Source organism: Suncus etruscus, chromosome 13, assembly GCF_024139225.1.
Source record: "Suncus etruscus isolate mSunEtr1 chromosome 13, mSunEtr1.pri.cur, whole genome shotgun sequence".
NCBI lineage: Eukaryota > Metazoa > Chordata > Mammalia > Eulipotyphla > Soricidae > Suncus > Suncus etruscus.
The window spans coordinates 8,289,516-8,315,800 of record NC_064860.1 but is presented as its reverse complement, the minus strand read 5'-3'; the positions used below and the strand labels follow the sequence as shown (position 1 = coordinate 8,315,800).

The window sequence follows — 26,285 nt, the reverse complement described above, 5'->3', positions numbered from 1 at the left end:
ACTTGCTGAAAGAGCTCACTAGCTCTGGCTTTGCACTCATATGCAACAGGAATGCTGGACGTCTACATCATTTTAATGAGTACATAGTGGATCTCTAGGAAACAGAGACATATACCTTCTTTTTAAACATTTTCTTGACTGCAGAAGTCTATGTAATTTTTATTTGCCTCTACATTTAATGCTATTTGGGTGGTATGAGGAAGCTAAGCAAAGAAGAAGTTCCAGTGGAAAGTCACAGATTATTATGATAAAAATCTTAATGGTGCTTCTCAGCTTGTTAGATAATATATTGAAAAATCATGTGCAGATTTTATGGGGGCAATTTATTAAGGTTCCCCGGGAACTTCCTAGCTGTAAAATATTGAGCTATGCAATCACTACCATTAAAAAATAATTCTTGGCATCCCTAAGTATCTTCCATCTTGTGAAATTTCTTATTAGGGTATTCACCTCATGATCATGAAATGCTTATATTGGTACCTGCAAAAAAAAAAGTAGCTAAAATAAAACCAAAGTAAGAGTGTAAGTTTTAGGGCAAAGGACACAAAATTAAAATCGCTTTCAGGGTATTTGGCAGTATGACTATATAGCAGGGTATATGATTCCATCAGGTTCTTTAAAGGCAACTACATACACACACCAGATTATTTCTGTTTGTGCTTCACATTGGCATCAATGTGAGTTTATATGAAATTGGTTAGGTTTTGATGGAAGAAGTATCTAAGAGGTCCATGACCCCATTGGAGACTCGCAGCAAACCAACTCTTTTATCAGCACAAGGACCAGAGGGTGGGATTCTTCTACACCCCTCTCAGTGGTAGAGATCTTAGGTTCACTCACAGTAATGGATCACCAAACCAAACATGATGACTGATGTACTTGAGGGTCCCCCAGGACTACACCCATTGATGTTCCAAGGATCCTGTGGTGCCAAGAATGGAACCTGGTCTAGGAACATGCTAATTGCTATATTATATCTAACACCCTTGACTGTTAAGGTTATTTTGCAGGACTGGGAAGGATCAAACCTTTTCTATGTAAATTCATGCTAAATTCTTATGAGGTTTTATAGCACTACTACTTTCAGCAGAGTAGATATGTGTGTCTTCAGTGTTTTGAAAGGTGGGTATATAATGGCCTATAGTAGGATCATTGACTCTCACTGAGTTGGAACTTCCTATCAAGACAAATTCAAGTACATCTTAAGTTAACCCTTTAGGAGAATATAAGCTTGGGATATCAGAGATCATTCAAAGAGCTAGAGCAAATGTTTCACATGTATGAGCATCCAAGTTCCTTTGCTGATATCAAGTAGCTTCCAAAGTATCATAGCTTATAGATCTGGTGATCTCCTGCTCCACTTGGATCTAAATAAATATAATGCAGCATAGAGCCAATGCACCTAAGTGTGAAGCCCAGCATGTGAGGTCAAATATTAGAATGACAGTTCTGAAGCCCTTCAGTCCACTCCCATCACAAGAACATCACCAGGAAGTACTGGCAGCCTCTCCGCACCAAAGTGTCTGAGATGCCCAAACCCTGCCTCAAAAGTCTGGGGAAATGGCTACAAATTTAGAATATCAGACTTCATTTCAGGAACATTAAGTTATAAATATGCACGTTCCTTAACAGTTTTAGATATTCAAACTTGGGAATTTTTGACACATAAAATATTAGGGTCATGCTCGCTTCAGAAGCACGTATACTAAAATTGGAACGATACAGAGAAGATTAGCATGGCCCTGGCACAAGAATAAACACGCAAATTTGTGAAGCATTCCATATTTAAAAAAAATTATTAGGGTCCACTTTAACATGTAACTAGATCATAATTTTGTTCTTTACTTACATTTGAGAAAAACAAATACTCTATATTAAGTTGGACATGGAGACACATGCTCACTGCCAGTTTTAAAGGGCAGGGAGTCAAACAAGTAGTGATTATTTCAAGACAACTCATAGATATTCATTTTAGTAATTAATTTTATTTATCAAACACATAGTTTCAATTCCAAATGAATGCATTATCTTTTCGCATGTGTTTTCTTTCTTTGACACAGCATATAGTTTTTCATCAATGTAAGAAAATTGCAACAGAAACAAGACAACCAAATAACAAGGAATGAAGGGTCTTGGTGATTGGTGACTGGTGACTGGTGACTGAGGAACTAAAGCAGCAGAATATTGCGTTTCCAACATTGTGTTTCATAGTACAGACCACCAGGGTCACAATAATTCTTAAAAAGAAAAATCCTTCATTATATGTGTCTGCTAGGTGCAATTTTTAATTCCTTTACTTATGCTTCTCTTCAACATCACCTCTCCCTTATTTATAACTTTATAATGGGCGGATTAAAGGAAAATAAAGAGGTAAATAAGATTTAGGGATACTTAAAGGTATTTATAAAATAAAGAAAGAAAACAAACACTCATCTTAAAACACCTTTGCTAGACAAACTTGAATTCTATGTATAATGATTCTTTTCCAATTTGACTAGAATTAACTTTAAAAATAGTTATTCTTTTTCCTCACATCTCACTCTTTTGCACATGCCCAAATAGCTGGCATTTTAAGAAACATAGATTTTTTATATATTTAAATTATAATATCATAATAAAGTAATTAAGTTATTATTATATATTATAAATTATTTATATATTTAAATTAAGTATATATTTAAATTTACCAGTAACCAATTATTATATATGTTTAGATAAAGCTTTCACAAAAGAAACCCATGTGGTTATCAAAAGTTTTTTTGTTCATTTGTTTTTGGATTAAACCCGGCAGTGCTCAGTACTGACTCCTGGCTCTATGCTCAGAAATCGCTCCTGGCAGTCTTGGGGGACCATATGGGGTGCCGGGATTCAAACCACTGTCCTTATGCATGCAAAGCAAACTCCCCACCTCCATGCTATCTCTCTGGCCCCCAAAGTTTTTTTTATGAATTTAAATATTTTATCATTTTTACAATTACAGTAAGTAATTGTAAAGGGAATGCCAAAAGTTCCATATATTCCTTAATCAGGAAAAATTACTTCTGTTATAATTATCTCATGTGGAATGGTTTCAATTTAGTATTGAAAATAAGTATACTTTTTATTAATAATTTAGTTTAATAAAGTCTTGAATACGTTGAAGAATAAATTCTTAAATGTAATGAATATAGATCTGACTTATATTTCCTTAGTTCTTAAATTTTCTTATTCTGAGCATGATATTTCTAAAGTAATCAAAGCATACACAGTAACAAATGACAGTTTGTCTGAAAGCTCAAAATAATTCTAATGGCTCAAAGTAGAAAACCATAAGTTATAATCCCTTGTGAGGGAAATGTATTTTCATTAACACATTCCATTAAGGCATCCTGTAACTAAACTATATTATAAAACAGGAGGGCATGTCTTTACGATAGTTCTAAAAAAAAGCTGAGAGAGTCTAAGAAGCTTCAGATACTTTGAAAATATCATGTGTGATGTCTGCAGTCAGACTGCATTCAATTCCAAAAATTATATATTTAGACCTAAGTTTTCCTTCTGGAAAATGTACATCAATATTTAATACTATTCAAAAGGATGCTGTGATGGGACAGAAATTAGTATTCACTGAGAATCTTCCATATGGTGCATGTTGATTTAGTGGCACTATTTTTCATTACTTTCTTATTTTCCACACATATTTGTCTGTACTTATTACTTATCATGAGAAATTTTGTTTCTAAAATTGAGGATATGTAGGAATAGTCTCACAAGTAAAACTTGTAATATTTCTTTTTGAGGAAGTAGACTGCCTTTCCATAAAGAAAATATTTTCTTATCATTGACTTTAAGACAGTTTCACAAGATTTAATCCACATGAACATTGAAGGCCACTTCACCTCTATTTTTGTAATCTACTATCTCCCTCCCATTTTGAGATTAATTAAAATAACTGTTCTAAAATCCCCAAATAATGTCATTCTTAACACTCTTTAAGTATGTTGAGGCTTCGTTCCAGAATTTAGTCTGGAATAAATAGAGAATTGACTCCTACTATGCCCCTTGCAACAGTACTGGGAACAGGGGGAGGTTAGCTTCCAAACAATCAACAGGGTTTTAACAAAAGAAAACAAAAAGATAACCAAGGAGAAAACATTCATACTCTCATTAACTTGCTTGCCACCTACATTCAAGGGTTTGGTCCTGGAAGCTGCCTTTAAAATTAGCATAGCAGTTCTGATATTGTTCTGGGACTGAGAAAATAAATAGAGCAGAGTTTCAATTGAGCCAGCTGAATTTTAATGTCATTTTTTTCCTTTTTTTCCTTCCTTTGAATACTTTTGATATCACTCAATGTCTTTATTCTGAGTCTTCTAATATGACCTTAGTTAAATTGTGTTAAAACCACAAAGGACTTTAAAAAATGAGATGTTTCGAACTTTTTTGGGGTCCTGTCCCTAATTAAGTCTAAGTGTTCTCTATAGCTGGAGAGATGGCACAGGAAACAACGTGCTGCCTAGTATGATGGCAACTAGATATGAGTCCTTGACACCATATATGGCTGGTTCCCTAAAAACACCCAGGGATCAACTCTGAACACAGAGCCAGGAAAAGCAAATTCTGAGCCCTGACATGTGGGGCTACATGGGGCTACATTTAGATAACTAAATAAACAAAGACCTTGTATCATTTTAATTTAAATAAAATAAGTATAAGTCTATTTTAGAATTTTTGAATTTTTTTCCACTTAGAACACTAGCTATTTATAGGAAAATGTTTCTGTATCATATACATTTATTCAAAAATCAAATTACACATATACAGGGCTCAAAGTAGAATATGAAATATAAAATTGCCCAGAAATACCTTAACTGTTCCAAATAATTTGGTTGAAAGTCTCCAGAAAAGAGATTTGATGACATTCTATAGTAATATGATATTTTTTATAGATCCCTTCTGTCTTGTGTTCATATCTCAAGGGAATTAAGGGATCATCATTTCTTATTAATAGTTCAGTTTTCAAAATACTAGTTTTCAAAAGAAGAGTGGCTACATCCAGGAGAAATGGCTGCCTGTGTGAGTCAATCTGGCTAAGATTAGAAGCATACAGTCCACATGCAGAAAATCACATCACAGTAGAAAATGTACAAAATGTGACAACTAAAAATAATGAGTCTTCTTCTCTTTTATTTTTGTTTTAGGTACACCCAGCACTGTTCAAGGGATACCTGAGCTCAGAGCTCGAACAGCACTGAGTAGTAGAGGACAATAAACTCCCTGTACTATCACTATTTACTCTAAGTTTCCCTTTATTCATGGTTTCTATTTCTGTAATTTCAGTTTTCAGGATTTAGTCATGATCCAAAACTATACTCAATAAGAGAGAAAGGATAAGGGGAGAGGGAAAAGAGAAGGGAAATAAAAGCAAGGAAATGAGATGAGTGAAGAGCAAGAGAAATTGCTTTATGATTTTTATTACTGCATTGTAATTGTTTAATTTTATGCTGTTAGTCTCTTATTCTAGCCTATTTATACATTAGAAGTTCTGTAAGTGTATATTTATAGAAAAATATAGGTCAAAATAACTCATTTGAAAATTATAACTTTAAGCAAAATGACAAATAATGAAATTTAAACCTCAAATTACATTGTTTAGTTCGGTGTTGGATAAACTAGGATTCTTTTCTTAGCTTATAACTGAAGAATATGGAATGAAACAATTCTGTTTAAGGACCTACTTACTTTTAGAATTTAGGGCTCTCTGTAGTTTTAGGTATCCACTGAGAATCTTGGTAACATATTCAGATAAGGGAAACTATTGTATACGCAAATTTTCAATATTTGTATGTGAACTAAGAAATATGACAATACTGTCATCTATTCTAAAATTAAAGAAATAACATCTTTTGAGTTTTAGAATATTCTCAGGATAGTTAAAATGTATTATTTACTTTTATGGTCTAGAAATTGTACAGTGGATAGGATTGACCCAATTTCAACCCTCAGTATGACATTTGGTGTTCTGAGCATCCCTGGGTATCATATAAATATTAAAAGTGAGAGGGGCTGGAGAGATAGCATGAAGGTAGGGCATTTTCCTTGCATGCAGAAAGACAGTGGTTCAAATACCAGCATTCCATATGGTCCCCTGAGCCTGCAAGGAGCGATTTCTGTGTCTAGTAGAGCCAGAAGTAACCCGTGAGGGCTGCTGGTTTTGACCCCCCCCCCCAAAAAAAAACCAAACAAAAAAATTAAAAGTGAAAAAGAGAGGGGCCGGAGAGATAGCATGGAGGTAAGGCGTTTGCCTTTCATGCAGGAGGTCGTCAGTTCGAATCTCGGCGTCCCATATGGTCCCCCATGCCTGCCAGGAGCAATTTCTGAGCCTGGAGCCAGGAATTACCCCTGAGCACTGCCGGGTGTGACCCAAAAAACAAACAAACAAACAAAACAAAAAAAAAAGTGAGAGAGATATGATCAAGTTTCAACAAAATTTAGACAAGTTTCCTACATAAAACTTTATCAATCTTTTAAAAGTTAAGATAAACTTTTAAAGGTACTGAAATCCTATTAACAAAAAAAGTTATTTTTTCAGAAGTTCTTTTTTTTTTTCCTTTGAGAGGTTTTTGGCCACGACCAATAGTACTCAGGGGTTACTCCTGAGTAACTATGAAATTACTATAGAATTACTCCATACAGCTCTGATGGATTGCTAGGAATCCAACCTGGGTTGGCTGATTGCAAGAGAAGAGCTATATCTTCTGTGCTATTGCTTTGACCTCCATCAGTCTTGTTTTTAACTCAAAATTTTATAAACAGACTAAATTATTTGTCAGAAAAAAAGAACTATCAGACATGCAAGAATTTAGGAAGGATTTCACTAGCATAGTTTTCTTTTAAAGGTTACTCAAATCCAAACTACAGTTGATTAGATAATAATGTAAAATTGTAAGATTTCAATAATTGTGATCTGAAAGATATGGTGCTATGCTGCAGAAACAAAAAAACAGAATTAAGTTTAAGTGTCTTCAGAGTTTATGTAATAATATACATGAATTTGAATCAATATTATAACATTTATAGAATAGTAAGTTAAAAAATCTACAATAATCAAAACAAAATAATATTTGGCATAAAAATGATCACAGCACAGAACATTATAGAATATAAATATTAATAAACTTCATATACATGTATGTATGTACATGTATATATGTGTATTTATATGTATAAAGTCATTTTTTGACTACAGAACTGAATATCCAAGGCCAGAGAAACATTACAATGGTTAGGGTACATACCTTGCAAAAAGCCAACATCAAACAGTTTGGTCCTTAGAACTCCTTATGACCTCCTGAGTCCTGCAGAGTCAAGAGTTATTCCAGAGTACTTCCTGGTGTGGTAACTCACCATCTCATCAAAGGAAATTGAGAATATATAGTAGTCTCTTCATTAAATAGTATCACTAAAACTTTATAGTCACAATCAAAGCATACAAATCCATATCTTGCTCTGTATACAAAAATCTTACGTAAGAAATAGTGCTAGAACTTGTTTTGAACATGGTTGACCTTAGTTCTAGCTCTAGCACCAAGATTTCCAAAAATCTCTAGAAGTGTATCTGAGCACAAAACCATTAGTACCCCTTGAGCAACACCAGGTAGGCTAAATCTCTTTCATCTCCAATTTATTTCAAGGCTCAAACATAAAAGCTTGTATTTCAGATTTCCATGTGTGGGAGTTGGAATTCATGGCTATATACATATATAATAACATGGCCACTAATATTTTGAAATTACAAAAGATAAGCTTGTCATATTCCTTACAATATATGGAAATGACTCAAATGTCCAATTAGAGATGAATGAATGGATAAAGAATTTGTAGCTGAGATGCACAACGATAAATGTGTGCAAAATAAAAATATGCACAAAAATGTGCGAAAATACATTCATGAAATCTTATGATTCCTTACAACTTAAATGGAAGTCAAGGACACAATGTTAAGTAAATGAAGTCTGAGAGAGATGGAAAAATAGAAAATAATCTCATTCATGTGGAAAATAGAGGAAACAAAACAAAGGATAGATAGTCTTAATTAAAAACAGACATCTGATCTTGGATTATGAAACTAAAATTTTCACTTCATGGAAGACTGGTTGGGGTAAATTAAAGGTGCTCTACAAGTTAAGGATTGTTATGCAGAGTATTGTAAATTTTGATATAATGAATGTGCTTTAATTTTGAATATCAAATTTATTGACATTAATATGATTGTATCCGTGTTATCAAAACTTCAAAAAATTGTTTTTTTGTTGTTTTGTTTTGTTTTGGGGCCACACCCAGGGTTACTCCTAGCTATGTGCTCAGAAATTGTCCCAGGCTTGGGGGACCATTGGGATGCCTGGGATAGAACTACAGTCTGCCCTATGTTAGCGAGTACAAGCAAAGATCCTACCGCTTGTGCCACCACTCCGGCCCATAAACTTCAAAAAAGTTTTTTTCAACAAGAGTAAAGTAGATCAAATAGGAAGTCCTGGTTTAAAATCGCCCACCTTCATAATTGTTCTTTCCTCCAACAGATGCAGGTGACAAGAAAGAGTAAAATTGATTGTATGAAATATAAAATCATGATAAATTTTTGAATTTAACTAAATATATCTTTGACAGATATATTCCAATGTAGTCCATATTCACACAAATATACTTATATATATCAGGTACATTTTTGGATTCAAAAATGAATTGAGCTAAAGTTTATGAAATTGCATGTATTATCCACATTTTTCACATAAAAATTTGTATTTGCTACATTAAGACATATTGGCAGTTATTTTGAATAACCATAAATTTAAAAATATGACAAGAGTGGCATCGTTTTACGTTTTGTAGAACCTCTTTGATGTCTAATGAAAGACAGTTGTATTCTTACAGTATTCTGTAATCTGTACGACTTTATTTTTTACTGTTCAGCATAGAACACCAACATTTGAAAAGTAGTAGATTTTCAAAGCTATTTGACAAAATTTGACTTAAAAACCACATTAACATTTTTTAATCTTACATCAGAATTCAATGACTTATCTTAGACGTAAATTACATGGTTTGTACAGAGGGACACAGAAGTGCACTCAGGGGATATTCTGGGCTCTATGCTCATGAGTGACCCATGGTGGTTTCTTGTTGGTTCAGGGAATTCAATCAGATTTGGTTGCTTATAAGGCACTTACCTACTGAAATATTACTCCAGAACATTAATGACATTTTAATTAAAAAATAAAATGACTTTATATTTTCAGACATTTGGGATACTGATTTACTTAGTATTTTAGATTATGTCATGGATTATGTTATTTACAATTTATTTCTTATTCCAGATGAAATTTTATTATATCAAGTGACTTTGTTACGGTGCTTTCTAGAAAGAAACTTGGTTATTTGAAGCAGATGGTCCTATAATTCGAGGTATAGATTCCTCCTACAGTGCTCACTAACCATTTTACATAATATTTTAAACTTCAAACTTAGGATTGTTTTGGAAATGTTTTGTGCTCATTCTAAACCTTGAAGCTTTTATTTGCAGCTAAGTTCCACTCCATCTACATCAACTACTTTTAGAAGCTGGAAAAGTTTTTCTACAAACATGCCAGCTCTATATTTAAAAGCGCTTGTCCCATTTTACCTGGGTCAATTTGATTTTTATTCCCACAGTATATTACAAATATAATATTGTATATTTTATTATACTCTATAAAATTTTTCATCCTTCAATATCCTTATCAAATTCAACATAAAACATTTCTTAAAAATATGGACAGACTCTATTTTATGCTTCTTTCTAGGATTGGGGCATAAACCAAGACCACCAACTACAGAAGACTGATTAAAACAACGATGACGGAACAGAACTCCTAGAGTCATAAAGAAAGACTCCATCCTAGGCTCCATCCTTTGACAGATGCAAATACCAAGATCTCTAGCTACAGAGGCATGATTTTATCATCCACGATGGAGAGGAAAGTTTCCAGACACCACAAAAGGACCAAGGGGAGAGTAAAAAAACATGCATGGATGTTCTACCCATGACAGTAAACTTCAAGGGCGGAGAAACTTGCTTCTCTTAGGCCAACGGAATTTCCTTTCTAACTTCCCCAATGTTTACTGTGCCTAGGCAAAAAAAAAAAAAAAAAAAAAGAGAGAGAAGCACAAATTAATTTTTTCGTTTTGTTATTGTTGTTGTTTGTTGCTTGTATTTTTCTTTCTGTGGGTTTTCTTTGTGTGTGTGTGTGTGTGTGCTTTGCTTTGTTTTTATTTGAAGACCACGGTTATATTGTGGTTGGTGTCTTTATTGCTATGGTGCTTTTCAAGTTTTTTTGTTTGTTTTTTTTTTCAAATATTTTATTATTGTTGTTATGTTTTTCTTCCTTTTTTTCCTTTCTTCTTTAAATTGATATTTATAGCCTCTAGTAGGACTCCTCCCACTTTTTGCTTGTTTGATCTTTGCCCCATTTTATTTTATTTTTCTTTCCTTCAAACAGAACCACATAATTTGAACCGTGTTGTTCCACCTCACAAGTTGAGGGAAAAATAATGGAGGGTACCAAGACCAGACAGTTGTATGAACATTAAATAGAAATAAAAAAATTATCAGACTTAAATACCAAAATCAAGGCCAACGAACAGAATCTATACCCAATTTATAACATGCTAGACACAGAGGGAACCACTTATACTAGCAACCCTGGGGCGGGTAAGGGAGGGGGATATGGGATGCATGCTGGGAACAGGGGTGGAGTGAGGACAACATTGGTGGTGGGAATGACCCTGATTCAATGTCACTATGTACCTAAAAAATTACTGTGAAAGGTTTGTAATCCACTTTAGTCAAAATAACAAAATATATATATATATATATAAAAATATATATATATATATATATATATATAGCAAAAGAATAAAGGACAATTGGTTGGGTGATATATAAATATTTTCAAAAAGGTATTTTTCATTTTTTATTGTCATTATTTTTATTTGTTTTTGTTTGGGGGCCACACCTGTTGACACAGGGATTAATCCTGGCTATGAGCTCTGAAATCGCTCCTGGCTTGGGGGGACCATATGGGACACCAGGGGATCAAAACAAGGTCCGTCCTAGGCTAGCGCTTGCAAGGCAGACACCTTACCTCTAGCGCCACTGCTCTGGCCCCCATTTCATTATTTTATCACAACTCATGATATGTTTTTATCAATGTTCTGGGGTCAATACATAAATTTCAGTGAAATATGCATCCTATTCCCTGGTCTAAAGAACAGGAATTTGTCAGTCAACCAATATTTCAAATAAAGTTAATACTCTGTCTTTGCATTTGAATTTATTCCAGAATGAATATTAGGAGAGTTGTCAGCCGTAAAGAAGAAAAGAACATTCTTACTTGCTGAGAATAGTCAGATGCATTTGCTGAGAAGTATCCGACCAATATATAAATTTTAGTTATTTCCTAAGCTTATAACTTTTTATGTTACTTCTGACACACATTTATGTGTGCCTAAAGATTAGGAGCCAAGGCACTTAAGTTATATTCTCTAATGCTAATGCTAATGCTAATGCTAATATGCTGGTTTTGTTTGTTTTGGGGTTGGGGGCAGATTGGACTCAGGTTGGCAGGATGGACTTGTCTCTTCACTCAGTTTTAGATCCTATAAGTGCTGTGGAATAAACAGGCACTGACAGCATTCAAGGCAAGCAACTTAACCCCTGGGCAATTTTCTGGCACCCAGTCATTTCAATTTAATATAGAATATAGGACAGCTAGTAAGAGCAAAGATGGTAAAAAAAATAAGGTACAGAAGAGTTTGTGAATTATTGCGAAATTTTTAATGTCATCCAGTTTTTGCTCTGTTAGTTATTTAATTTACTGAACAACACCCACTATATTGAAATATGGATTATAGATAAGACAATTATAATATTTTACATTATTTTGTTTAGAATCTTTTCTTTAAAAAAAAGTGTGACATTATATAATAATGTCTTAGAGCGGATAGGCCTAAAATATTTTTAATTAGAAACATTTTTTTTCCTTTTAGTTTGATGGGTTTTCATGAGACTTGAGTAGAATCATCATGTCTTTACTCAATATCTCAAATGGTGATCCTTGAAAATAACTAGACTCAAAATTTTTTCATTATTTATGGTAGAATACTGACCTTGAAGCTTTTTTGAAAAGCCTTTTTTAAAGCTTTATCTGAAACAGTGATGGTCATTTCTTCGTTTTAATTCTATAGAATTTATTCAACATTCACATATAGCTCATACATAGTCTTAAATGAGTTGAAGATAAAATATCATAGTGTGCAAAAAATGCTTTGCTGTTTAAAGTATTGCTTGCTCAATTTAAACTTTGCAATAATTCCATGCTTGATTTTGTGATTTGGGGGACCAAATAGGAGTTTTATCCAAACCATTTTGTTAAATAATTAAATAAATGAAAGAATGTGAAAAAATGAGCTTATTTTGATTCTTTCTTTGGATATTTACCAGGTTGTTGACAAATCCCAGAGCAAGCTTGTTTAATGACTTGGAGGGGGAACTTGAAACAGAAGTGGGGATTTCTCTGAAGGAGACTCAATTTGCCTTTTTTTTTTTTAAGCGCAACAAAAAGGAAATGATGACAGGCCACCTCTTGGTACCCAGTTTGAATTAGAAAATCCATCATGCTTCTTGTTGAGAGATCAGTCCTCGCACATTGAATTGAATAAACATTCTCAATGAAAGCCAGAAGACACAGATAAAATTCAGATGTCTTTTAAAATAAAGTTACACAGAAGATGGAAAGGGATAAGTCCCCTAAGTCTCACACATGGATTTATGCAAGGTTGCTCAATTTGTGCCAAGAAATAAGAGTGTGGCCGAAGTGCTACATTATGTCCGAAACCTAATGGTCACAATATTAAGAGAGTTCTCTCTTAGGAATGTGATGATAAACAATCTGCTAAATATCAATGAAGGAAATAGTTTGGGTGCACATCCATAAAAGGAATTACGAAAGTTATACAATTTTTAAATCCTTATTAATCTTTTTATATCTTGGTAATACCAAATCCCCAAAGTATACTATTTAAAGCTTAGGGAAAATGTATCCTCCAGGATCAACTGCCAGCAAAGAAACTGTTTTAAACATCTGGGAATAAAAATCACCACCAAATATAGATCATTAGGTCAACTTGCTTTGGGAATGGTGCAATTCAAAAAACGTGAATTACAACATTTGTATGAACTTGCTGCTTCAGGGTATCTAATTAAGAGTCTATTCCTAGATTCGTCTGTTGACTGAAAAAGTACAGATGTGATTTTTGTATCATTGTCTAAAATGCCAGTAGAAATCTAGAAATGTCAGGAGACAAATAGTTTGTTTTAGTGTTGTCTTGATTTAGTTTTTTCTTAGAAATGACAGAATTTAATTGATATAACTTATTTAACACCTATATAAACCTTATTTATTTTCTATAAATTAGTATTGTGTTTCTACTATCTCCTTAGTCCAATTAAAGCCAATACTAAATTTTTTCTGTATCTACTCTATATAGGATATGGGAACATTTTTATATTTTTTGAAGTAAAATAATGTTAGAAAAAAATTGGGAGAAAAGAGAGAAAACCCTATAAAGAAATAATGTACTCTAAGATGGAATTTGAAGGAAACTCCAAAATGGAGTGTCCAGCATATAATTTTATATATTACTTTATAATTTTATATATTACTTAAAAGATTTTTAGTCATAGCTTGATAACTTTTATTCTCATAACGCACACATGCAAACACATACATACATACACACACACACACACACACATTTCCTGCCAGCCAGATTTACTCTATTCTCCACATCCAACATATATCCATATGTTTTTCACATTAAAAAAAAATCTCACATTCAGGGCTGGAGTGTTGGCACAGCTGTAGGCCATTTGTCTTGCATGCAGCCGATTTAGGACGGACCTTGGTTCGATTCCCCTGTGTCCCATATGGTCCCCAAAGCCCGGGGCAATTTCTGAGCTCATTGCCAGGAGTGACCCCTAAGTGTCACAGGGTGTGCCATCCCCCCAAAAAAAAGATAAAAATAACTCACATTCAATATGTGAAAAGATTAACTTTCTCACTGACATTTATCCTCTTTATGTCCAGTTAGTAGTAATGTCTAGAACTTGTTCATTTATTCTCCATCATACTATTACTGTTTAATGTTTTATTCCTGACTACACCATGTCTGAAGTATTTGTTGAATCTTTTATTTCTTCCTCTCCTATTATAACTTTACACGATTGGACTTTTATCTTTTGTATATAGTTTTGTTTTTGATAATGTGTGTATGTTTTAAAGTACCTCCTATAATTTAGTCAACAAATGTGAAACAAAAATCTGGTTTTTTTCTAACCTAATTAGCACCTACCAATATTCCCTAAAAGTATATGTTAATAAAAGATAGGCTAAGCAAATAGATCTTATTTAAGTACTTCTAATTAGAAGCTTAGATTTGTTCATGTAAAATAGAAAAAACAAAAATAATAAGAGTTGATTACGAGAGACCATTGTATTTCTTTTTTCATATAATCATAGCTGACTCTAGGTAAATGAAGATTTTGAAGAAATATTCACAAAATCAGTAAGGTCAACTAAACATTTTTTCATCGCTCATGCTTGGCATGAGATCTACATTAGCAAGGTTACATTCTGATTAAAAGTGGCTGTTAGAGCCTTAAGTATTCTATATGTTCTAGGTAGCATTAAGATAATAACGTGACAGCTGAGGACTAAAGGTATCTCAAACTCCTTTTGATAAATTTTTTTCAAAGTGAAAAATGATAGTAATAGAAAAAAGTAAATAAAATGGACCCAAAATGGACAAAATATTAGTACTTATTATATTATAATGCTTTATTTGAAAATATAATATTCATGTTCTGGTTAAACATTTTAAATAGCAATTATTTTTCAGTTATTATTTAAATTGACTCAAAAGATCATGTTAAAGATTAATTTACACTTTCCAAATGACATAGCAATATATTTTTGCCTCATAAAAGATATTAAATTATTTATATATTCTATCCTCAGTGACAACCAAAGAAGCTAACATTAAAAAAATCAAGCTTTAGAACGATTAATCTAAACTGCATAAAATACTTCATAAATTATTTAATAAATTTAAATAAATATATTGTATTCCCTCTTGTACTATTGAACACTCTTGTATAATTGTGTGAGTTCTTCATCATGTAAAGCTGCTTGTTTCCTATTAATCGGATGTAAATTTTTTTTCTGGTATAAATTTTTAATCAACTCTTATGAAAGGATAGTTTCTAGGTTTTATATTTAAGCTATAATTTTGTATAAATAAAGCCATCATTATAGTTATTCTGCAAAGAATAACATGATTAGAAAAATATGGTGAGAACAATACACTCAGATAAAATGACTAATTCATTGATGAAAGAACTTTGGAACCCTAGTAAGTAATCATAATTGAATCTGTGTAATATTACTATTTATCAACTTGTTATCTACAAAATCTAATTATAATAAAGAGTTTCTAAATAGGATATCATGTGAAACATTTTTAGTTGCTTTTTATTTTGTCAGTAAAATATAAAATTGGGGACAAATTAATTGCTTTATTATTTTGAACATAGAACCAAATGTATTAGAATATATTCAATCAGAACTTATAGAAAAATGAATTAATTATCTCTGATATATGGATGGTAGTTGGTTATATAGAAATAAAGATGGACAGACTGATATCATGACATATTAAAATGCCAACAATGTATGAATCAGGACAGTTGGTAATTTCTTTCAAATATTCTTTTATTTTAAGGAATTGGAAAGTACCATATTTTCTGGTGTAGAAGACAACTGGGCATATAAGATGACCCGTTACTTTTCCTGTTAACATATAGAGTTTAGGTTATATTTGCTGTAAGAGACTACCTCTCTATGAACGCACACCAAATGGGAATTAAAAAACGTAAGATTTGATTTTTAATATGGAAACTTTAATTCAATGCTTATGCTATGCATGGACTTTGCTGGAAAACTATCACTTATAAACATAAAGCTATTTGTCATCAAGCATGTAAACATAAAAGTGAAATTAGGTTCAACATTTTCTAAATAAAAAGATAGGATAAATATAAAACAATAAACCCATGTGAGCTACCAAGCTGTTTTCTAAGCTGTCAACCAAACTGCAACGGATGATGATAGGAGGAAGAACAAGCAATAGAGAGGGGGAGTAAGTCCCAGGCAAGTCCTTGGTAATTCAGCAATGCCTGTCATTACTGCAAGCTATTTTTACAGGTTTACTTGGTGTGACAGTTTCCCTTTAAATGTCTTCAAGATCCTCCTGTTTGTCATCTGATATCATAAGTACATCAATGACATCTTGTGATACATTTGTAAGGCAGTCATTGTACGGAGATCTAATTCCGTATCAGATGGTGTGGTCTCAGATTTAGCTTCCCCTTCATCTTGCCATAGTAGTAGTAGTCATAGCAGTCATCCCATACCATCTAATGAACTTGATATGCCACACTTCTTGAAAGACTTGATTATAGTTTCTGCATCAATATCATTCCAGGCTATTATGACAAACTTGCATAAAACATCCAACTGTGTAGTACGCATGTTTTCTCCTTTTGTGAATGACTTTTCACCGCTAACCATCCATTCATTCTAGTGTTCTCAAATGTGATCTTTAAATGGCTTTTTTAGGTGTACATCCAGTGGCTGTACCAAAGATGTCAATCCTGCTGTAATAACTGCTGCATCTGTATTCATTTTTGCAAGCCTTTGCTTGGTGCTGAAAGTTCAATGAACTCTGAACATATTCCACACCAGTAGACTACGTTTTTGAATAGTTCACCTGGTCACCTGCTCCATACATTGCCAAGTCATAGCTTTACCCCTTCTTCATCCATCCAGCCTTTTTCATTCACATGTACAAAACAACCAACAGAGAACTTGAGTTTGGGCATTCTATTTTATTTTTTTAAATCATCATTGGTCTCAGTTTGGCACCATCAGCTGTATATGCTAGTACCACTGTAAAACTGGACTTCTTATGTCCTGGTGTTTTAATTAAAATAGTTTTTTTTTCACCTTTTGGATGAACAGTTTTATTTCCAACCATATCAAAATTCATTGCCAATTCATCCATGTTTCCGAAACTGTTTAATGCGTAGCCATGTTTATTGTGCAGACATATTATGAAAACTATTTACTTTAGAGTAAATATCTATAGGTATTTTTTGTGCAAATTTTGTCTTTTGTCTTAGTGCCAAATTATGCCTTTCCAGAAATCTACTACACTAGGATACAGCGGCCTTAAATTTGTTGCTGTGATCTGGGTTAGATTTGGCCCACTGAAGTGCAAACAAACGTATTTTATTTTGTGTCACTACATAAGCATTTTCATGATGCTCATTCACCATATCTGCTACATGTTTTTCTAATTCTGGTCTATGTGGGATGCCTCTTCTAATGCACATGTACCCCTTGACATACTCTTTAATACTTTTTCTGTCACTCCATATTGCCTTACAGCAGCGCAGTTACTATGTTCCTTGGCAAAGTTTACAACTTTTAAGTTTAAAATTGGTTTAATATTTATTTCTTCTTGTTGATGGAGCCATCATGGGCCCTTAACTATTAGCCATTTGTATACTGTACTGGTTCTGTATTGTACAGATACTGGTGTTGTACCATACTGTATTATCACCAGGTAAACTTTTTTCACCACAAATAATAAGATGCACACCAAAGTTTCCTCAGAATTAACAGTTCAAGCCATTGTACACCAACCAATCATGACAAGCAATGTATTTTCTGTACACACTGCATACATACCACTATTACTCTGATCCTGTTACTCTTGCTCCTATTTCACTCCTCCCTGCATAAATTATCTTCTCCTGTGTGTGATTTCTGTATTCTTACTGTTTCTGTTTTTAGTCATTTTTATATTACCACAGCTTGCTTTATAGTTTAGTCCAGGATTACATAGCAGCTGGATGATTACACAGACTACTTAGGAAGTCTCGTCAAAATAATTTCAAACTATATAGCAGACTACAATCAGATAATTCTTCCTAAAACTTGACTTCTACCATGTCCCATGTGCAAAACTCATTGGTGACCCCTAATTCTCAACAATAGAATTCTTGTTTTAAATATTTTTCCCAGAAGATGCCACAACATTTTTTAAAACATTCTCTAAGTTTCAAACTAAGTCCAAATATACATATTTTCCTTTTCCTAGTAGTAAACTTTATAACCTTCTTTCTTACTTATACTTTATATCTCCTTATTTGTATCTTTGTTTTCACATAGAAATATTTCTCATTCTTCAAAATCATCACTTTCACTCTCTATGCATCTGTGTACATATATGCAGGTTTCCAGATAGCACATATTCACCTGTTTGCTTTCATTCATTGAGACAATTATTTGTTTTTTTTTCCCCGACAGTTGGGACTATTGCATTTATAAAATGAGCAAGATATCTATATTAGCTGAAAACAAGTTTTGACTTACAGGCCAACCACTTACTTTCTGTAATACTAAGGAGTACTACCTCACCTTTCCAAACTTGACTTAGTTAATCTATAAAAAATAAAGCATTTAGAACTTTTATTTAAGAATGTGATCTCATTACAAATAAAGTGTATATGACAAAAGTTTTTACATAATTTAAAAACTCATATGTTCCATGGCACACTTTCTAGATTGGTTCAGTCTTTGCTCTTACCCAGAGTCTTCAAATTCTGTGATCTTCCAACTTAGGATCTGTGATGAGTACCATATTTTCTGGCATATTAGAAGTCTGGGTTTATAAGGCAACCCCCTACTTTTCCTTTTAAAATATAGGGTTTGGGCTATAGTCTCCATACGAGACTATTGCTCTTTTAACACACTCCAAAAACAAAACAAAACAAAAAACGTAAGGGAGTATAGTCCTCAAAGGTTAACAGTATATGTTTAATAAAGCTAGACTTTGGAGTGCCAATAATCATTTGACGTTTGTCATTTGTAGTGAATTACTGTGATTTTTTTTTTAAATTTTGATCTACATTGAGCGTAGGGAGAGGAGGCTCCTCCAAGAGCAGCTTGCTAGGTTGCAGTGATTAATAGGACAGCTAGAGGGAGAGAGAGTGTGCCTCCTCTCTGTGCCATAAAAGCTGAACAAAAGACTGAGCACTGGAAAGCTGCCTACCCAGTAGCTGTTTGAGATGCGGTCCTTGGTAACTCATCTCCTTTATGTGTCTGAAAGATGAATCAGGACAAGCAGAGGCCTGAGTGATGATGCCTGGCAACTGGATGGAAGGCAGAAGTAAGAGGGGGGAAGATCATTTGTCCCTGAGCTGGAGTAAGTTTCAGCATGCTGTATACCGGTATATAAGAGGACCCACGACTTTTAAGAGGTTTTTCAAGGGTTAAAATGTCGTCTTATATGCCGGAAAATACAATATGTAAAATTTATTTAAAAAAGATACTTACATGGATACCTTGAAAAAAATTCCAAATTTACAGATACTCAAATCTTATATTTTTCTATTAATTATCTTAGAAAGTTACTATAATTACACAAGAGAAAATTTAGACCTTTATTAGCTATGGTGTTTAAACTTCCAGGAAAATAAAAATAAAGCAATTTAAAATATTGTAAATATTGGTTTCATAATGCCAATATAAATATACGACACTGATAAACTTGACTGATTTTTTTCATATACTACTATTATTTCATATTCTATTAGGAACATTGAGGTTGACTGTAATTTTCTATTAATGGATTTGGAAACCAAGTCATATTGATAGATAACCCTATATTATTTATTTAAATTTCAGAGTGTATATAATGAATTGGAATGCATTGATAGAGTAAAACTGTTTTTCACTATACTTTGATTATTTAAAAATAAAGGATTCCCTAGGTCTTAAATATCCAACAAATATTAAATGTTAAAGTAGATATTGAAACCAATATGATTCCAGCAACAACAACTCATCCAAAGACATTTGAGCTAACTTATTAAAAACTAGATTTTTGAAAAGATGTTACTAAGTAATTGTGATTAATTTTTTAAATAATTTTTATTTTGGAAAGTGGAATACAAATCATTCACAGTAATATTTTAGATACATAGTGAAATTGAATCAGAGGCATTCCTATCACCAAAGTTGTCATCCCTCCACCCCTGTATCCCTCTACCCCTGTTCCCAGCATGCATCCTATATCCCCTTCCTTTGCCTCCACCCCCCCCCCCTCAGGAATGTAGTATAAGTGGTCCTCTCTGTGTCTAGCTTGCTATAGATTGGGTATTGATTCTGTTGTTGTTGGCTTTGGATTTGGTACCTAAGTCTGATCATTTTTTATGTCTACTCAATGTTCATATGACTGTTTGATATTGGTACCCTTCATTATTTTTCCCTCAATTTGTTAGGTGGAAAAGATGGTTCAAGTTATGTGGTTCTGTTTGAAGTAAAGAAAAGTAATGGGGAGGGGGCAAAAATTAAACAAGCAAAAAATGGGAGGAGTCCTTCTAGAGGCTATAAATATTAATTTAAAAGAAGAAAGGGAAAAAATGAAGAAAAACATAACAATACAAAAAAATTAAGCAAAAACCCGAAAAGCACCAAGCAATAAAAACAACAAACAATAATCATGGTCCCAAAATAAAACAAAACAGAGCACCAAAACAAACAGAACAAAAACAAACAAAAATTAAAACAAACAACAAGAACAACTAAACAATTAATTTGTGCTTTTTTTTTTTTGGCATAGGCACAGTAAATATTGGGGAGATTAGAAAGGAAATTCCCTTGGCCTAAAAGATCAGGGCTTCTCTGCCCTTGAAGTACTGTATACTGTCATGGGAATAACTCCAGGTCCATACCTGTTCTTTTACTCACCTCTAGTCTTTCTTTGGTGTCTGGAAACTTTCTGTTCAGTCATTGATAATAAGATCAGGTCTCTGTAACTAGAGATCTTGGTATTTTCACAGGTCATAGGATGGAGCCTAGGATGGAGTCTTTCTTTATGGTTCTAAAAGTTCTGTTCCATCACTGTTGTTTTAATCAGTCTTCAGCAGTTGCTGGTCTTGGTTTTTGCACCGATCCTAGGACAAAACCTAGGATAGAGTCTCTCATTATGTTTCCAGAAGTTCTGCTTGAATGCAGTTGTCTCAGTCAGACCTATGAAATTAGAGATCTTGGTTGTTGTACAGACGGTAGGCCAAAGCCTACACTAGGGTCTTTTTTATTGGTCCCAAGATAAGTTCTGTCCAGTCATGGTTGTCACACTCAGTCTTCTGAAGTCAGCGATCTTGGCTTTTGCACAGATCAAAGGATGACATGTCTTCTGATTTCATCTTATCATTTGGTGGTGAGGTAAAACAACCTACTTTTGATCAGGTTGTTGCCATTTCCTCATTGTCAGGATATCAAATCAAAAACTGGTGCATATTTGTGTTAGAGCAGTATCAAGAATGTTCCAGAGGGAGTTTGGTACCTGGAGTAGTTGTGGAGAACTTTATCTGTTCTATGTTTGAGATCTAGGGTTCAGGATTGGACGGCCACTGTCTAATCACATGGAGTCTAAGTTGGGACCACATGACATATGCTCAAGGTGGAAGGTGCCCCTGAATTGTTAAATGTATGAGTTCTTATCCCTAGTAGATAAGAGCTTGTTTCTATATGTAAAATTTCCCCCTTTTTTGTATGCCTTTGCAAAAAAAAATGGTGCTATATTATATTGCTAGTGCATTTGGGGGTGAGAATGGCAGGCACCAACATCTCTGTGCCCTGGTTTTGATCTGAGCTTTTATCCCAGGCAAGACTTTTTCTTATAGGTTTTTGTACCAAGCAGAATCATTCAGGGTGTGTCCTTATTAACATTAGTACAAATTACAATGTGAAAAAAAAAGAGAGAGAGATGGTCAGAGCAATAACACAGTGGCTGGGGAGATTGTCTTGCACAGGTGGACCCTAGATTGACCCGAGTTTGATCCCTAGCATCCCATGGTGCCCCAAGTCTGCCAACGCAAATTTCTGAGTTCAGAAACAGAAGTAACTCCTGAGCACTACCAGGTGTGGCAAAAACAAAAACAGAATACCAAACCAAAGTAAGAAAAACAAAATATAAAAGAGAGTGTGTGAAGTAATATACTTGAAAAAAAAAACTGGAAATTATAATAAATGACCTTACAAATAAATAAAATTTAAAAACTCATGTATACATTTATGAAAAATATTAATTTATGCTCTGATATAAAACTCAAAATTTAAACAATTAGAAAAACAAGATAGAGAATCTTTGTTGGTTACTATTCAAAGAAGTAGGTAAAGATAGATCTTTTGAGATCCAATAAGTAAGAAACATTAAAAAACAAAAATCAATCATTGGTACTTTAAAATTCTCTTCAAAACCATGAACATGAAATTAATATCTTGGTTAAATATTTAAAATGAATATTTTGACTAAGGATTTATTTTCATAACCTATGAGTATTGATTAAGCATAGGAAATTAAATTTTAAAAATGTTATTAACTTTTCATAATAGAAAAATGTAAAAACAGTAAAAACATGATGAGTTGCTCAAGATAATATGTCAATAAAAATCATAATAGAACATACTATACATTCACTTGAAAGTATAAAATTAAAATAACTGACAGGAGATCTGTTTCTGGCTATAAAAAATTATTAACTGTTACAGACATTGTTTTTCAATGTAAACAGAAAACTGGAAAAAATATTGGCCACAACTGTTTCCAGACATTGAATAGCAAGTAGTAGAAGCCTGGAATCCTGAGCGAAGGGAAACAAACAATGTCATCCCTATAAAACTTCAGTTAACTTCCTGGAAGTGAATTTCTAGGGTTCAGAGTAGGAAGGATGAGTCTTTGTAGTGCCTGGTGACCTGGTGGATGTGTATGTTTTAAAAGATAGTCATTGGACTTTGGACAATTGGAATTTGGAAAATTTTGGAATTGATGAATCAGAATGGAAAAAGAAAAGGAAGTTATTATACAAAAATAACCTTGTTTAGTTTGCTAAGCAGTATTCACTGACTCATATTTTTATAGAAAGTTAAAAGCATAGAATACACTGTAACATTTTAGCTATAAGTCTTGCAATAATTTTCAGAGACAAAAGAGAGGAGGGCTGGAAGTCCCAGCTCACTACATGAAGCTCACCACAAAGAGTGATGAGTTCTGTTAGAGAAATAACTACATTGAGAAATATCATAACAATGTGAATGAATGTGGGAAGTAGAAAACCTGTCTACTGTGGGGATAGGGTGGGGAGGAGGGAGATTTTGGACATTAGTGATGGGAATGCTGCACAGGTGAAGAGGGTTTTCTTTACATCACTGAAACCCAACTACAATCATTTTTGTAATCAATGTGTTTAAATAAAAATTAAAAACCTAATATGTAACAGTCATTCAATAACTTAATATTAATAAAAAAATATTGTGACAGTATTATAGATACTCAAACCTAGAATAAGGATTCTAGAAATAAACATATAAACAAACATTTTTGTCAAATTTTTTGAAATAAGTAAGTGGCATATTTATAAGTAAAGCCAATTTCAATTAGGTGAAATGGTATTAAACAATGTTAATATGATCTCATTAGTATTTTGAGCAAAGAACTAACTGTTGATTAAGTTTAAATTTACGTCTTGGAAGATATGAATCTTTTCCCTCCACCATGCACACACACACACACACACACACATAAACACATACACACAGCAATAATTAATGTTTAGCAGCTGGACTTTTGGTGACAGAAGATTTATATGAGTTTAACACACCCATCTCTGAGTTTTAAATTCTGGATTTAGTACTCCTTGTTTTTCTTCAGTTCATTGGTTTCACATATAATTACCTAATTTTTTAAAATTTTATTTAAACATTGACTTTCAGTAATGTTTATATGTTTTAGGATCACTTCTTTGATTTCTTTACGTAGTATTCAGTATTTGTCTTTCTTCTTCCCACTAAATTATCTTTGTAAGATCCTCCCTATTTCCATTTCTTTTTATAGTAGACAAGATTCAATTTTTTTCTGATAGCATGTAATACCAAAAATTTAGTTAAAAGTTAAAAGAAAGCCACAAAATAAGAAAAATATTTACAAATTTAAGTTTATTATTCATATGAGTATATACAAATACATAAAATGTATGGGCTATAAATTAAATTTATATTTTGTATAATTCTATAATACATGTTCTATCACTGACTTTTCTTTTGCATTGAATTAATTTTTACTTATTAAATCTAAATTTATTTTTCTGGAAACAGAAAACCTGAAGGGAGCCCTGTCCTGTGCTTCTCTGTCTTTTCTGAATACTTGAAGCTCTCCTTGAATACTTGAAGCGAACCCCCCAAAAATTGCATTGTGAAGCTACCCAGGGATCGAGTGAGTGAGTAAAAAATGGCTGACTTTACAAACCCAGAAAGGGGAAGCCGCTGAACTCTGCTGGAACTCAGATGCCAGCACCCCTATCTGCCTGCCTTCTGTGCTGTGCTCCATTTTCGGCCTGATTTCATCCTGTGTGTGGCTCATCTGCGGATGACTCGCCTTCCCTGGAGCCTTCACTGGAGGTGAGTTTACAAGCCCAGAAAGGGTGGAGCCAGAGGAGCACAGCCACTTCGCTTCGCTTCCTGGCCATGCACATCATTTATCCAATGAATACAACCACAACACGTAGAACAATCCACAATACAAGTGTGACAATGGGGAAACAACGCAGGCCAGCACCAGACATAGAGAAAGATGATGGCAACTCTGATGACTTGAACACGACCAACCAACTAGTCAGTCTCTCAGATAAGAAGTTTAGAGTCACAATATGAAAGATGTTCAAAGAACTCAAAGAAAGTATAGAAGAGAACACTAATAAGAATAAGGAGAATATGAAGATAGAAATCAGAAAACTCTAAACTGAAATTTCAAGTCAAAGAACAGGTCTGAAAAACTCAGTAGATGAATTGAAGAAAAACACGGTTGAGCTTTACCATGGGTTAACAGCAACTGAGGATAGAATTAGTACACTGGAAGATGAGGTGAATAGCAATTCCATACAGCAGAAGAAATTAGAAAAAAGCCTTAAAGCAAATGATCAAACAAAGGAAAAATTACTCAAACAATGGGAACAGATGAAAATACGAGTTTATGATAAGCTCAACAGAAACAACTTAAGAATCACTGGAGTCCCAGAGACCCAGGAAGAAAATCTCCAGGAAGAATCAACGTCAAGAACATCATTAAAGAGAAACTACCAGAGCTAATGAATACATGCAATCAAATACCGCATGCCCGAAGAGTACCAACTAAAAGAGACCCCAGATAAAACACCCCAAGATACATCTTAGTCACAATGATGAATCCCACAGATAGAGACAGAATTCTGAAAGCAGCAAGATCGAAAAGAGAAATTAGATTCAAGGGAACATCCTTGAGATTTACTGCAGACCTGAAACCAGAAACATTCAAGGCCAGAAGGCAGTGGTGGGACATAGTGACAAAACTCAATGAAATAAATGCTTCGCCTAGAATACTGCACCCAGCAAAACTCACTTTCAGGTTTATCCAAAGGATAATCAGAAACTACTTTGAGAAATCCTATGCCACTAAAAATGAAAATCTGAAAGAAATTGATAAATTTTTGGACTCTTATAATCTTCCACGGTTGAATGAAAAGGATGTAGCATATCTAAACACACCCATCACTACTGAGGAAATTAAGACAGTAATCAAATGTCTGCCCAAACACAAAAGTCCAGGCCCAGATGAACTTACTAATGAATTCTTTCAAACCTTTTAAGAGGAACCTCTACCAATCCTGGCAAGACTTTTTTATGAAATTGAAAAACAGAAACACTTCCAAATAGCTATTATGAAGACAACATCACCTTGACACCTAAACCAGACAGAGATGCTACCAAAAAAAAATTACAGACCAATATCGCTGATGAATACAGATGCAAAGTCCTCAACAAAATCCTGGCAAATAGGATTTAATGTCTCATTAAGAAGATTATCCACTACGATCAAGTAGGTTTTATCCCAGGAATGCAAGCCTGGTTTAACGTCCGTAAATCTATCAACATAATACACAACATCAACAACAAGAAAAATAGAAATCACATGATCATATCAATAGACGCAGAGAAAGCATTTGATAAGGTCCAACACCCTTTCTTGATCAAAACTCTCAGGAGGAT

The 26,285-nt window shown here is 33.5% G+C and overlaps 1 non-coding gene across 1 annotated transcript; it reads left to right on the top strand.

Annotated features, from left to right (window-relative positions):
- Nucleotides 1-1,681: 1,681 nt before the first annotated feature.
- Nucleotides 1,682-1,789, top strand: LOC126026849 (U6 spliceosomal RNA). Its single transcript, XR_007502059.1, has one exon. It is a non-coding gene; the product is annotated as a U6 spliceosomal RNA (small nuclear RNA).
- The last annotated feature ends 24,496 nt before the right edge of the window (nt 1,790-26,285 follow it).